Genomic DNA, 14,011 nt, shown 5'->3' with positions numbered 1-14,011 from the left:
AGAAGATAAAGTTGAAGAAGAATCGCTTCATGGCAAGGTCTTTAACTCTGCAAAACTTTGAAACTACACTTCGTTGAGGTTCGACCTTGCTATCGACCGATGCAAGTCATCGCAGAGATGGAAGAGCGTTTTCAGTGATTTCGATTTTGGAAATAAATTTGGGTAGGGATGAATGTATATTAAAGTTAATTTTATATTATTATTATTATTATTATTATTATTATTATTATTATTATTATTATTATTATTATTATTATTATTATTATTTTGTCAATTTTTATGACACATGTCACTTTCTTTCTTTCTTTTTAATTTCTATCATTTTTTCTTTAATAGTCCTTTTTTTCCCTCTCTTTTTACAGGATTGAGAGTTAATCTATCATAAAAACATTGGTTTAAAGAAAGATGATATGTCACTGTTTAATAGAAAAACGACATAACACTTTCTAGCAGTTATATACTTTAGCTCTTTGTAAAAATAATAAACACTTAGAAGTTCATAAAATTGTTGCATTATTTAGATTATGTATAAATATAAGGATATGCCAGTTATTTTATGGTGGGATGCATATCAATGATAACTTAATCTTTTTAAACAGTGTTAAAATTGAGTAACATACGTTTTAATTTTTATCAAATGTTGTTGTACGAACATTTTATTGGGACAATAATTTTAGTCATTTTTCTCACTTTTATATTTGTTATCTTGTTCCCATTTACCTCCATAACAAATGAAATCGTTGATTTTATCCATATTTTTAGAAAGAATACAAATTAACCCATGAGACTTTTTTTAAAAAAAAGTACAGAATATGTCGATTTTAAATTTTACTGCTTTAATTTATATGCAAAAGACAAATAAAGTGTTACATTATCTCATTTTTTAATTTAAATTAGGATTTGAATTCATATTCATATTTAATTTTTAACAATCACATACGTATGCATCTCTTTAATTAGGGAGCTGCTACAGCAACAGGGGGGCTGACGACCGAACCCCACGTCCCCCCCTTTTTTTACAGGCCTGCCCCCATTCGTGGGGACTCTTGTCAGGGAGGCGGTCAGCTTCCCTGTTCGAGGTGCAAATTCCCTTTAGTTAATCCAAAAGAAATCAAATGAGATAGATTTCGACCTTCTTAAAAAATTAATAGAGCATATCACTTTTCGTGGTCTCATACTGATAGATACATTTTTCACGAACACCTTGCATATATCTCTTGAATTGATTCAAAATTGAAGTTTCACATATCATATAAATATGAATTTTAATACATAGTATGTACATTCGGCATCCTTAGAGATATATATTATCTTTTGATTTGTAAAGATAATGCTACATTATTTATTGAGACAACTTACCTAGTTCTATGAAGAAGCCAAATGTCCTTTTTGTAATAGAGATGACATATTGTTGACTCGAAATGACATACCCATGCTTTAGTTAGTGAAAGTATGATTATCCACAAATTTCTCGATGGCCTAAAAGCCTACTTGGATTTTCTCAATCAACGTATAGAAAACAAAAAGAGGGCTCTATCTCATATGTCATGAAATTAAGCTCTCTACTGACATAAGATCCATTATATTGCAGCACTACGATTTATCATATATCTGATGCTATATATGAGACCGAATGTTTCTTATCCTCCAGTTGTTACGAGTAGATTCCAACGAATCTATGAGAGAAATATTAGAATGCAGTTGGGAATATGCTTAAGTACTTATGAAGAATTAATGATTTATAGAGGCAATCAACTTTATGTTCATGAATACACTGTTGCCAGCTTTCATGCTGACAAGGATGATGGCAAATCACATACGTGTTATGTGTTTAGTCTAAAAATAGTGCATTCAGCTCGAAAAGTTCGAAGAAATGGCAGTTTGGCACAAGAAATTTACTTTTGAATTCAAATGGTTTGTTACTCTATAATCACACATAAGATGAACTAATTAATCAAAATTCGTAAATTTACCAATGCGTAGATTTAGGTTGATTATTTGTAGATTTAGGATATAAAACTTAAAATAATAGTCTTGTTTGGACTTGTTTTCCTCTCATGATTTAGATTTTGCTTGATATGGAGCTTGTAGGTTTCAAATTTCTCATTGAAATCGCCTCTCTTTGCAATCCACTCTCTTCACTGTATTTCTTACGGTTATAACGAGTGAAATTATAGTATTTATGTTTAGTCCATGTTTATAATGATTTTTCAAAAGCACCTCAAAATTAAGAATATTTCCTGTAAATTGCGTATTCACCTTATAATTCGGCCCAAAATCCCATCTTCAATGTTGAATTTGTAATGGACTGTGAATGAGCTTCCTTTTAGTATCGAACAGAATGGGCTTTTGGGCCCAAATACTTATAGGCTGCATTTGTTTCTTGTTCATGTAATGTTTGCTTATCCGTGATTCGGTTGAGGATGTTAAAATGTATCGGCATGCCTACAATAGAGTTGTGTCAAGTTTTAGAGTAGCTCGATGAGGCCACCTCAAAAAGCAAGTTGTGTCGGTCCAGCTAAACTAAGAGAACCACCGAATGTCACTTCCCAAAGATTCTTGTAAATTTAGCATAAGTAGTTGCAACGCTTAAAAATATTTAAAATATTATTTAAAGTTGATTTGAGCATCTCTTCGACTTTCTACTAAAGATAGGTGGGATATATAAATCGATCAGAATGTAAAGAAAACTACATATAAAAGAGAATCTACATTCTCCAAAAAGTGTATCTCTTTATTTTGTCTTTTAGCATTCCTGGTGTAGGAATTACACTTGATGTTCTCCCCGCAACAGTAAATTAGGGGGACAAATAGAGTCCTATAGCCTGACAATTAGAAAGTTTGAAAAATGAAAATAAGATCAAATAGATTATGTACAAATTTGAACAACAGTATTCATAATCAAAATTCTACCCAATTTATAGAACCGAGTGGTTTTGATGTAGTTCTTTGATTCTAGTAACATGAACGAGTTTTGATTTGGTTTATAATATGCACAAATTAATATGTATTTAGAACAATTGAACATGTTTGTTAGTTGAAATAAAAATGTGTATAAGAGAGCCATGAATTTTTACACAAAATATACATAATTTTTTTTTCTTTAATGTAAAAAGATTCGATGAAATTTTTTACACAAAATATACATAATTTTTTTTCTTTAACGTAAAAAGATTCCGACTTCATCGAATCATAAACAATCATTTCTAATCTTATTCGATTCTATCACTATAAATTGAATTGCATGAAATACTCAATCGAATTTGATTCTCATCAAAATCTTATCAAAAGAATAATGTTCACACCTAAACCTATCAATCTAAAATTAAATAAAATTCCCTAACACTCTATTATTGAGGCTTGCCACATTATATGAAACACACCCCATAGAAGCCGACCAAAATCCTGAATTTCAAGAAATGTAGACACTGAATTGGGTCCAGTACTGTTGACTTTTATTATCCACCCCCACCAATCCCTGTTCATAAAAAGTTGGAATTTGATTGGTCCCCATTTGATGGGGGTGTGGGGATCGATTGGGAACTCAAATCGTTCATAAACAGTTGGCAATAGGTGCCCCGTTCCCTTCAAGTTTTTAAGAGGTGGGAGAATGTCAGTTTTTGCATGTGCTATGAGAAAAATCGCTAATTCATTCATTTGCTTAGGATTTTTAAAATGTTATTTTTGCTTTTATTATGTTTATATTTATAAATAATGGAAAAACTTGTCGTGTGCAGGTATTTAAAAAAAATCGATAAAAATAATTGTTATGTTAATTAAAGAGCAAAGTTGGGATGATATTTTGCAAACTTCATATCATGAATTTATTAAACCTTAAAGTGGTACAAATCCTCGTATTACGCGTGTAAATAAACCATCTTCTTTTTAGGTGACAATCGATTAAAATTGTCAAATAAATGGGGATGCTAACGAGTTGGGCAGGAACTCGAAGTTCGGGCTCGACTAGAGTAAAATTAGGTTGGGCTTTTTTTGGCTCGAGCTGAGCTGAGCTTTTCGAAACTTGACCCGAACTTTCGACTTGGGCCTTACTGAGCCAAGCTAGCTCATTTTTTTTTATTTTTTTTTAATTATAACACATAGACAGCTGTGTGTTGTCTATTTAAAGGTAGCGTTCAGCAGCCTGTTGAACATGCCTTTGAATGCAGCTATTGCCCTTTTTTCCTAATGAGCCTGGCTGACGAATCACACGAGTTGGCTCGAACTCGACCCAATGTTCAAAAATGGGGCTTTTTCCAGGTCGAGCCACAGATGGTACGAGCCAAATTGTCATCCCTATAAATAAATAAGATCGCTTTAGCTTTGCTGTAAATTGATTTCTCCTTTGTTCAATCTCTTTTAAAATGATTTTTTTTTTCTTTTAGAATTGCCAAAGTTCAGCAAGGCAGAAAACAAAGCCGATAAAAATATTGAAAAAAAAAGTACACAACATATTATTTAGTGTGTGTTGGCACCTTGATTTTGCCAAATATTCCAAAAGAGGACCTGGACAAGTTTCCTGATTATGGGCCTTTTATGAGTAATGAAAACTCGTGCAATAGAACCACTCAATTTGACCACTTTCCAAGGGAAACAGACATATAAATTCATTTTTATTAGCTCAAATCATGTTGTTTAGTAAATATATATTTTAATTTTGATTTCTGTAATCGAGAAATTCAAATTTAATTTTGTAATGTACTGAGATCATTTCAAATGTTGAAACTTGATTTATGATTTTCTTAGGAATCAAAATCGAGGAATTTTTATATACCAAACACTAAAAAAGTGTGCAATTATTTATGTTTTATAGAATATTTCTACTAAGCTGTCTACATGTTCGTAGGCCAGTGTGCTGAACTTTGGTTGATCCTAAGATTTGCCTTTCTCATGTGATTTTCACACACAAAAGAGAAACTATTCTACGAAAAATTTCATCTGAAATCCCACCCCTCCCCTCCCCTCCCCTAGAGCTTTGTGAGGAAAGTAAATCGCAAAATATGTCCCAACAGACCAGAGAATAAGAGCTGTTTGTACGAAGCCCAACTAATATATATTGGGGTGGGTTGTAGGTCTGCGAATTTAGATTATTTTTTTTAATTAAGAAAATAAGGTAATTGTCTTTTGATACAAAAAAAAATAATAATAATAATAAAATTGAGGTTTACTCATTGTTTAGTGTAGATTAAAGTCAAATTTTTAATAAATTTTGATAAAATATGTGATTCAAAAGTTGTGAAATCTATTGAAAGTGATGAAAATTGTTAAATTTGATTTGAAATTTTTATCAAATTTTAATATACACTAAACAAGGCATTAATCAAAGATAAATGTAAAATTGTCCAATAGGGACTCAAATGCAAACAAAGTAAATGGGATTGTGCCCGCCAAATTAATAGAATAAGGATCTACTTGGTATGTTTATAATAGAATGAGGACTCCAACTAGACTTTCTTCAATAATCTTGTGTGTTTCAACTTACTGTAGTTAGAACACCTACCCACAACCCCAAACACCTCACACACACGAGTACGTGTTTGAGGGGTGGCGAAGGCAATCTAATCCACTGATTTTAGGGTGTGAACACATCAGAGTCGTCCATGTAGTCATATCACGTGGAGACATGTGATTGATTATTCGGAGTACCAAAAGAATGGTTTGGACTTATGTTGAAAGATCCAAATTCAGCATCATATAAGTTAACTAAACAGTGCTCAAAAGATTTTATCATAGCAATTTGATTTTAACCCAAAGTAACAAATAAAAATTAATTTTAATCACGCATTTCATATAATGTATCATAACTTTTTAATCCTACTTTTCACATATTTTTATTGAGATTTAGTAAATATCTAATTTTAATTTACACCAAAAAAGGGACTAAATTAAATATGATCGAATGTTTACGATAGAAACTAGATTAATGACTTGATAAAATTCCAGTCTTATCACTTAAGTTATGTATGACATCTCTTCGAGCAATCTTCCTACAATTAGTAGGATAAAAAAAAAGATTATTATATGAATAAAGAGGTTTAAGCGAGTATATAGATACAAGAGAGATTGAAATGAATATTTTATTAGAATTTAGGTGTGACCCAAATTCTTTGATGAAGGTAAGTGAGAGTTCTAATTAAAATGCACATTATGAAGAATTTTATTTGAAATTCTTTTGGAATCTTATTCAGAGACTATTAGCAAATTCTCATTGAAATTCTATTTGGAAGCCCTATTAGGATTGGAGTTTGCATTGGACTCAAAGAGATCGAGATAATAAAATTTTTGGGCATTCTATTTCATTCACAACTCTACTTCTAGGACTTGGATTGTCTATATATATATATATGACCCTTCTTTAAGTTTCTGTATTGTTGAAATTGTATTTTTCTTTTCATTGATTGTCAATTAATAAAATTACTTGGTTTCTTTGCTAGACTCTCTTCTTGCTTTAATCTTGTTATTGTTTGTGCGATCAATACTTCATATCGTGTCATCTTTGCCTCTCCAATCACAATAAGTGGTATCAGAGCCATTGGTTGAGATTTTGTTTGAGGTTTTCTGTTATTGATGACAACCATAAATTATGAAATTTCGCTTTTGAATCACAATACAAAATTTTCATTGTACCAAGTGAAGATGCGAGCTGTATTGACGCAGATAGATTTGGATGATACATTGTTAGGATTTGACAAGATACCCACAACTTGGACAACAGTGTATAAACAATGGAAGGATCTAAAGGCACTTTCACAGGTTCATCATCATCTCTGTAACAATATTTTTCAAGATGTTTTGAAAGAAAATACAACAGCTGCATTGTGGTTGAAGTTGGAGCAATTATGCATAATCAAAAGTCTAACGAGCAAATTTCATCTGAAGTAGAGATTGTATTCTCATAGCATGGCAGAAATTGGATCTTTGGAAGATCATCTAGCTGTGCTCAAGAAGATTGTTGCTGATTTAGAGACATTAGAGGTAAAGTGTGATTAAAAAGATTTGGCCTTAATCCTATTGTATTTGCTACCCACTTTGTTTAGAGATATGATTTTATATAGTCGTGATACTCTTAATATTGAAAACGTATATAATGCCTTGTTCACAAAGGAGAAGACGAAGCATCTGGTTGGATCTAAGAGAATTAAAGAAGGTCATGTGGTTTATGATGATCGGTGAATGGGTAAGTCAAGCTCAAGTTTCAGCAATCAGATTTGCTATTATTGCAAGAATAAAAGACATGTTAAGAGCGATTGCGAAAATTTGCAGAATAGAAGTACTTCGGCTGTAAATCACGGGAAGCAATCAAACACTACGAACGAGACCAACATAGTTGGGGACTATTTAAGTGATGGAGATGTCTTGATGATTTATGGCGTGGAATCTAAATCTGACGATCAGTGAATTTTGGACTCAGCTTATATGTTCCATGTGTGTCCCAATCGAGATTTGTCTTAAACATATGAAACGGTGACACAATGTGTTGTTGTCATGGGTAACAACAAACTTTGTCGGGTAACTGATATTAGTAGAGTAAGATTGAAGCTAGTCGATGGAACCTGTAGAGCACCTTATCAAGTTCGATATATTCCAGATTTGAAGAAAAATCTCATTTAGTTGAGTACTCTTAATTTGAAAGGTTACACGTTCTCTAGAATAGGTGGAGTCTTGAGAGTTCAGAAAGGTGTTGTATTGGAGGGACGGAAGAGGTCCTAATCATACATCTTGCAAGCTCGGGTAGAATCGATAAAGAAAAGTCAACACAAGTTTAGTACCGTGATGGAGATTCAATTTTGTACTGTACATTTTGGATTTAGCTCTAGGCCTATATTGAAGAATAATACTCAGTCGAGTTTAGAGGATGTGGGTGATTCCGCTTTGCCACCATTGTACATAGTTCCATCTTATTCAACTGCTAGAGATATTACCATTTGAGATAGGTACGAGAATGTTGATTTGATTGCCCATGCTTTTGGGGGGTTTTGAAGGTGTCGAGACTAGCAAGGGGCCTTAGGTGAAAGTGTTGAGAGTCGATTCTGCTACAGGGTATGCTTCGACCTTGTTTGGTAAATCTTGAATTCCTTATGAGAATTCGAGGAACCCGATGTTTGGGTTCAGGTATTATTTGTGGATATTGTGGAAGATGAAAAGTAATTTTTTTGTGAGGTGGAAAAGTTTGGTTCTAGTTGAAGAGTTCAGTTTATTTACTGTAGTCGAACTTATTTTTCCAGGTGGAGAAATTCTGGAGTTTCGTTGGTTGAACCGAAATTCGTGTTAAGGTAGAGATTATTAGAATTTGGGTGTGGCCTAAATTATTTGATGAAGGTAATTGAGAGTTCTAATTAAAGTGCATGTTAAGAAGAATTCTATTTGAAATGCTTTTGGAACCCTTTTCGAAGTCCACTGGCAAATTTTAGTTGAAATTCTATTTGAAAGCCCTATTAAGAGTTGAAATTTGTGTTGGGCTTAAAGAGATCAAGATAATGAAACTTTTGGGCATTCTATTTCATTCACAACTCTGCTTCTAGGGCTTAGCTTGTCCATATATATATTTGACTATTTTTTTTAGTTTATGTATTACTGATATTGTATTTTTTTCTCCATTGATTGTCAATTAATAAAATTACTTGGTTCCTATGTCAGTTTCTTGCTTTAATCTTGCTCTTACTCGTACGACCAAATACTTCATATCGTGCCATATTTGCCTCTTCATTCCCAACAGATTTGTCAATAACACGTCTCTAGTGTTAGATACATAAACAGTAATATATTTTGATTCATTTTGCTTGATTTTATTATATGATACGTTTTTCTCTTTTCATGAGAACTACTTGCAGATATTTTTTATTTTATTTTTAATACTCTTCTTGTGAGCCAATGCGAGACTTTAAATTAGATAATTGAACAAAGTGTGCTTTTTTATGTTTATAATATGAACAATATTCACCATTCTTTAAAAATTTTGCAGTAGAACTTAATTATTTGTCCTGAAAATTGTTGGAAGGCAAAAGTGAAATTACTCAGAAATTAATTAATTTTTATCTAATTCAATAAATAAGTCCGTCTAGATGTTCACGTATAAGTTATATCAAGAATAAATGATTCGAATTTTTACCTAAATTTGATGGTTAATTCTTGAATAAATTCTGAATCACAAGCTTCCAACTTTTTGGATCACGAGTTTCCAACCTTTTAATTTCAAGAACTTGATATTTTAAACCTTCAAATATTTTATGGTATTCTCCAAAATCAATACTACATCCATGGGTGGGCACCTTCTTTTTATTAAATCAAGAAACTACTTTTTAAATTAGACAATTGAATAAAATGAGAAAAATAATTGTTTTCTCATCTCTTTTTTTATCTCTTCAAATTTAAACACTATAAAATTATTGCATTATGATGGTTGTTCAATCACGTATAATATCTATGTTATGTCTATTCTCTATTTTATAGCGATAAAATAATTTCAATCATTGTACAATATTAATTTCACATTCAAATAGGAGTCTTAATTAAAATCCAAATAAGAATTGTAATTAAAAGTCTAAATCAAATTAGTTTACATTTAATTACGTGTGTAGTCGTAAAACTTTAATTTCAAATATAATTAAGTTTACAACTTTTATAGTAATTAGTAATTACAGCTAAATTAAAAACTCTATTATAATTACAACTCATTATAAAGTACTACAAATATATCATATAAGGTACCAACTCTTATACATTGGTTGTGAACAAACTATTATTATCAAAATATAAGTTATATCACATTGCACTTCTCAATGCAAATATCCAACTTATATTATCACAAGTGAACTAGGCACTTTTAATTTGCATGCTTAATAATAAATAAAATCACGACATATTTATTATAAATTATTAATTTATCATAACAAAATATAATATATGAGAGTGCAACTCGATAGAAATTACACTAGACCAAGCTTTTCAAGATTATAGTTCAAAAATCAGATAATAAGTTTATTTAATCATAAATTAGATGTTAATTTCACTAATAATAATAATAATATAAAATATATCCAACCCCATCTCATCACATCCCAATCCAATTTAATTCCAACCCCTAAAATTCATTTCTCTATATCTTCTATCTTCTCACTCTCTCCGTGTAACCCACACCTTCGATGTCGTTGCACTCGACTGTCGTAGATCATCGTCGAACTCACTGCGACGATTGCTCACCATGGAGTCGTGACTACTGACAGCTCGCTCAGGCTAAAGTTGCGACGATTATGACTTTTCTTCGATCTGTACCGTCGATGTAGAGATTGCACCATTGTCGATGGAGAGTTTTAAGTACTGCAGCCGGAGAATGATGATAGCGGTAATTTGCTGCATTTGGTGGCGTTTTTGGAGTGGTAGTGATTTTCATGTTTTGGGAGATCCAGCGGTGTCGATTTTGTTAGTCCTTAGCCATGCACCTTCCGCCTCTGCTTTCAATCATTTCTTTCCATTTGGCTCTATCTCTTAGAAAGAAAATAACTTAAATCAAAATACTTTTATAGCATGGTGAGGTGGTATAGTCGGTGATGGTGTGGCGGCGGCGATAGCAACAGCAACAGCGATAGTTGCAAGGTGGCGGTGGTCGTAGTGGTAGTAGCGATAGTGTTGGTATTGTTGGTAGAAGGGCTGTAAGCAAAAACCGCCAAACTGGAAAATCGAACCGAAACCGCATTTTAGAAACCGTTGGTTTGGTGCCACGTGGACCCGATCAACGAAATGGTTTTGACCCAAACCAAACCGGTCAAAATGGTTTGGTTTAGGTTTGAGAATTTTAATTATAGTTTAAAACCAAACCGGATCGAGGAAAAAATATATAAAAATAAAAAAATGAAATTTTTTAAAAATTCATCCAAATATTTAAAATTCAATAATTTTGTCATTTGTGGATATTTTTGTCAATTTCTAAATTTAAAATACAGATATATTATTATTATTATCCAATAATCATAATTTATATTTAATAATCTCAAGACTAATATAATCTATCAAAAGTCATTTTCCTCTTTAGAATTTAGATGAACTCCAGCCGACATCCAACACAGTCTTGAGCCACCGGCACCACATACTTCTTTTTCAGATTTTTCACGCCTTTTCAAAGTTAAATTGAAACCCATTACACCAAATCAGAGACAAAAAGATCTTAGACCTTCAATGATAATATTTGCTACGAATAAAGTTTCAAATCAATAATTTTTTTGAAGCAAACTAAGGTAAGAATATGAAAGTAAATGCGTTTCGTAACATAATACAAATGTAAACTTATGTAATTGTTATATTTACATATTATAAACAATTGCTTTATTAGTGTGGTTGGTTATTTTTTTTGTTTAATCAGTATCATTTTTTCAAATATGATGATCACGAGATCTTGTTGGACATCATTATATTTTTTGGCCTTATATCTAGTTTAGTAGACTTGTATTGTAATGTTATTATATCGTTATTAGCCTAAAAAATGTGAAAAAAAAACTATGTTTTAGTTTATTGTGATTTCATTTTGATTTAGTTGGTATTTAAATTTATAGTAGATATATTTAGCTCTGTTTGAGCCATATTTTCCATATCATCATAATGAGAAAATTGATCGTTGGAGAGGAAGCTGGGTCCCACACATAAAACAGCAGGTCAACAAAAACGATTGAACTTGTGGGATAACGATCCAAACTTTCATTTTTTTATCCCAAAAATTTTGTTCAAACAGGGACTTATTTTGATTTAGATTTATTGCTAGTGAGATATAAATATATATTGAATTCAACGAATTAATGACATAAAAGTAGATCGGCAAAAAAATGTATGGGGAAACCGACGGTTTAAAATCGGACCAAACCGTTAAGTTTAGGTTTGAGTTTTTTTCAAACCGTTCAAAACGGTTTGGTTTAGGTTTGAGTTTTTCTCAAACCGGTTGAAATGGTTTGGTTTGAAAATTTGTCAAAAATCCGTAAAATCGGACCGCTTACACCCCTAGTTGGTGGTATGTGACCAATTATTTGATTAATTTGTAACAAACTATTTGATTATTTGTGACAAATTATTTAATTGTGACCTAAATTTTGTTAATTTGTAACAACCAACTAATTTGAAGATTTGTGACGACAGATAAATTTTGGCTTACAAATTTTTTTATTTGCGACCGATGAAATAAATTGTTACCTCCTATTATTATTATTATTATTATTATTATTATTATTATTATTATTATTATTATTATTATTATTGTGACCATGAAATAATCCATAACCAATTAATTTGATAACATGTCACGTTGTGACTTATCATTACGCACATGTGACAATTAAATGTATAATTGTGCCATTAATATATTCAATTAATAAAATATAATTAATTAATTAATACCTGATTTTACTGTTTGAAACTCAAAAACCTGAGAATTGAATTGTCCCATTTTCCCCTTATTTGAAGAGGCTGCACCCCACAATTTCTACTTGTTTCAATTGAATGGACTAATTAACTCGCTATCATCAATATAAAATAACTTCATTAATTCATTATTATAAAATAATTATTACCAAATGAACCATGATTTCTGCAATTAAACCCTCGTAATTCGTTATCATAAAAAGATTTATCATTAAACAAGTCGCTGATGCATACCAATTCAGGAAATTTTTTTTGGCAAAGTTTGAGAATAGAATTAAAGGAATGGCTACTTATGTTGTTATGATATTTTCTATATATTTAAATATGATTGTAACATGGTCTCAATCAAGTACGTTAAAAACAACTTAGCTTAATGCTAACGCAGCATCTTGGGTTGGTTAAAGGTCTAATTGTTTTATGCCATTTTTTTCAAACTTAAGCCCTGTTTTTATCCCTTTAAAATAAATATTTTTTTTATTTTTATATTCATTTTCAATCACAAATTCACATAATAAAAATATTTTATACATAAATTCAAAAATTTTCTAACTTTTTAACCAGGCATTCTCAAAAAATCACTATTAAAAACACAATTTTTCCTCAATAATGGCCATCAAACAAAGGCTAAATTAATCCAATCGAGTTAAAAAAAGAAAAAAAGGAAAAAGGAAATTAGCATTTCAAGTTTATGAAAAATAGATCAGTCCATTTTCTTGCTTTTTAAGTTAAACATTTACTCTATTTTTTCTTGAAAAATATATTCACCTTTAACCTTCGCTAGTGAAAATTCTGTTCATAGTAAACATTTTTAAGCTTATGAAAAATCACGTCGAAATTCAATTCCAAGAAGAATTTGTGTCAAAATAGAAAAATGTCGGGATTTACCAATTCTGCATAGCATTTGAGGCGCTATACTTACTGTCCATGTTCATTCTTAGTTTTAAATAATTTTTATTTACAAATTAGTTTTAAAAGAAATATGTTGGTTGGAAATAATCATTTTACTGAATATAAAAATAGAAGAAAATATGAGAAACGGTCAAAATCCATCAATTTGGTTGGCTGAGGGAACGTGTCAAAATTATACTGCACTAATTTTGCGTGGTTTTTAAACCATGCCCAAAAAACTAGCAAACACCGATATTTCCAACTCTTTACAAACTGTGCCATCTAAAATTAATCAAAATCAGCCTAAAATCAAAGGCAGGTTGATCTCTCTGGTCTCGCTCCCTTTCCACACATAAAAAAAATCCCACATAGACCCTTAATCGGTTCGATCGCAATATATTTATTTGATACAAATTCAGCCACATAAGTGCATCTCTAACGATAGTGTATAATAGAGATTTAGATATTCAAAGTAGCCAAAAACTTCTCCAATGGAGAGACGCAAATGAGATATAAATCAAGAGATTTTCTGGCAAAAAAATGTAATTTCCATCTTTTTTTTTTAATTACTTCTCATTAGACAAAAAGTGAATTTAGATATTTTAATTAGAGCAGAATACAGATTTAGAACCAATAGCCCCTGTTTGGTATCAATTTAAATTTAAGTTAAAGTCAAAGTCAATAATTCATTTCAACTACATATTTTATGAGTCCCATAACTTTT

The sequence above is a fragment of the Olea europaea genome, chromosome 19, assembly GCF_002742605.1.
Source record: "Olea europaea var. sylvestris chromosome 19, O_europaea_v1, whole genome shotgun sequence".
NCBI lineage: Eukaryota > Viridiplantae > Streptophyta > Magnoliopsida > Lamiales > Oleaceae > Olea > Olea europaea.
This window is presented reverse-complemented; position numbering follows the sequence as displayed.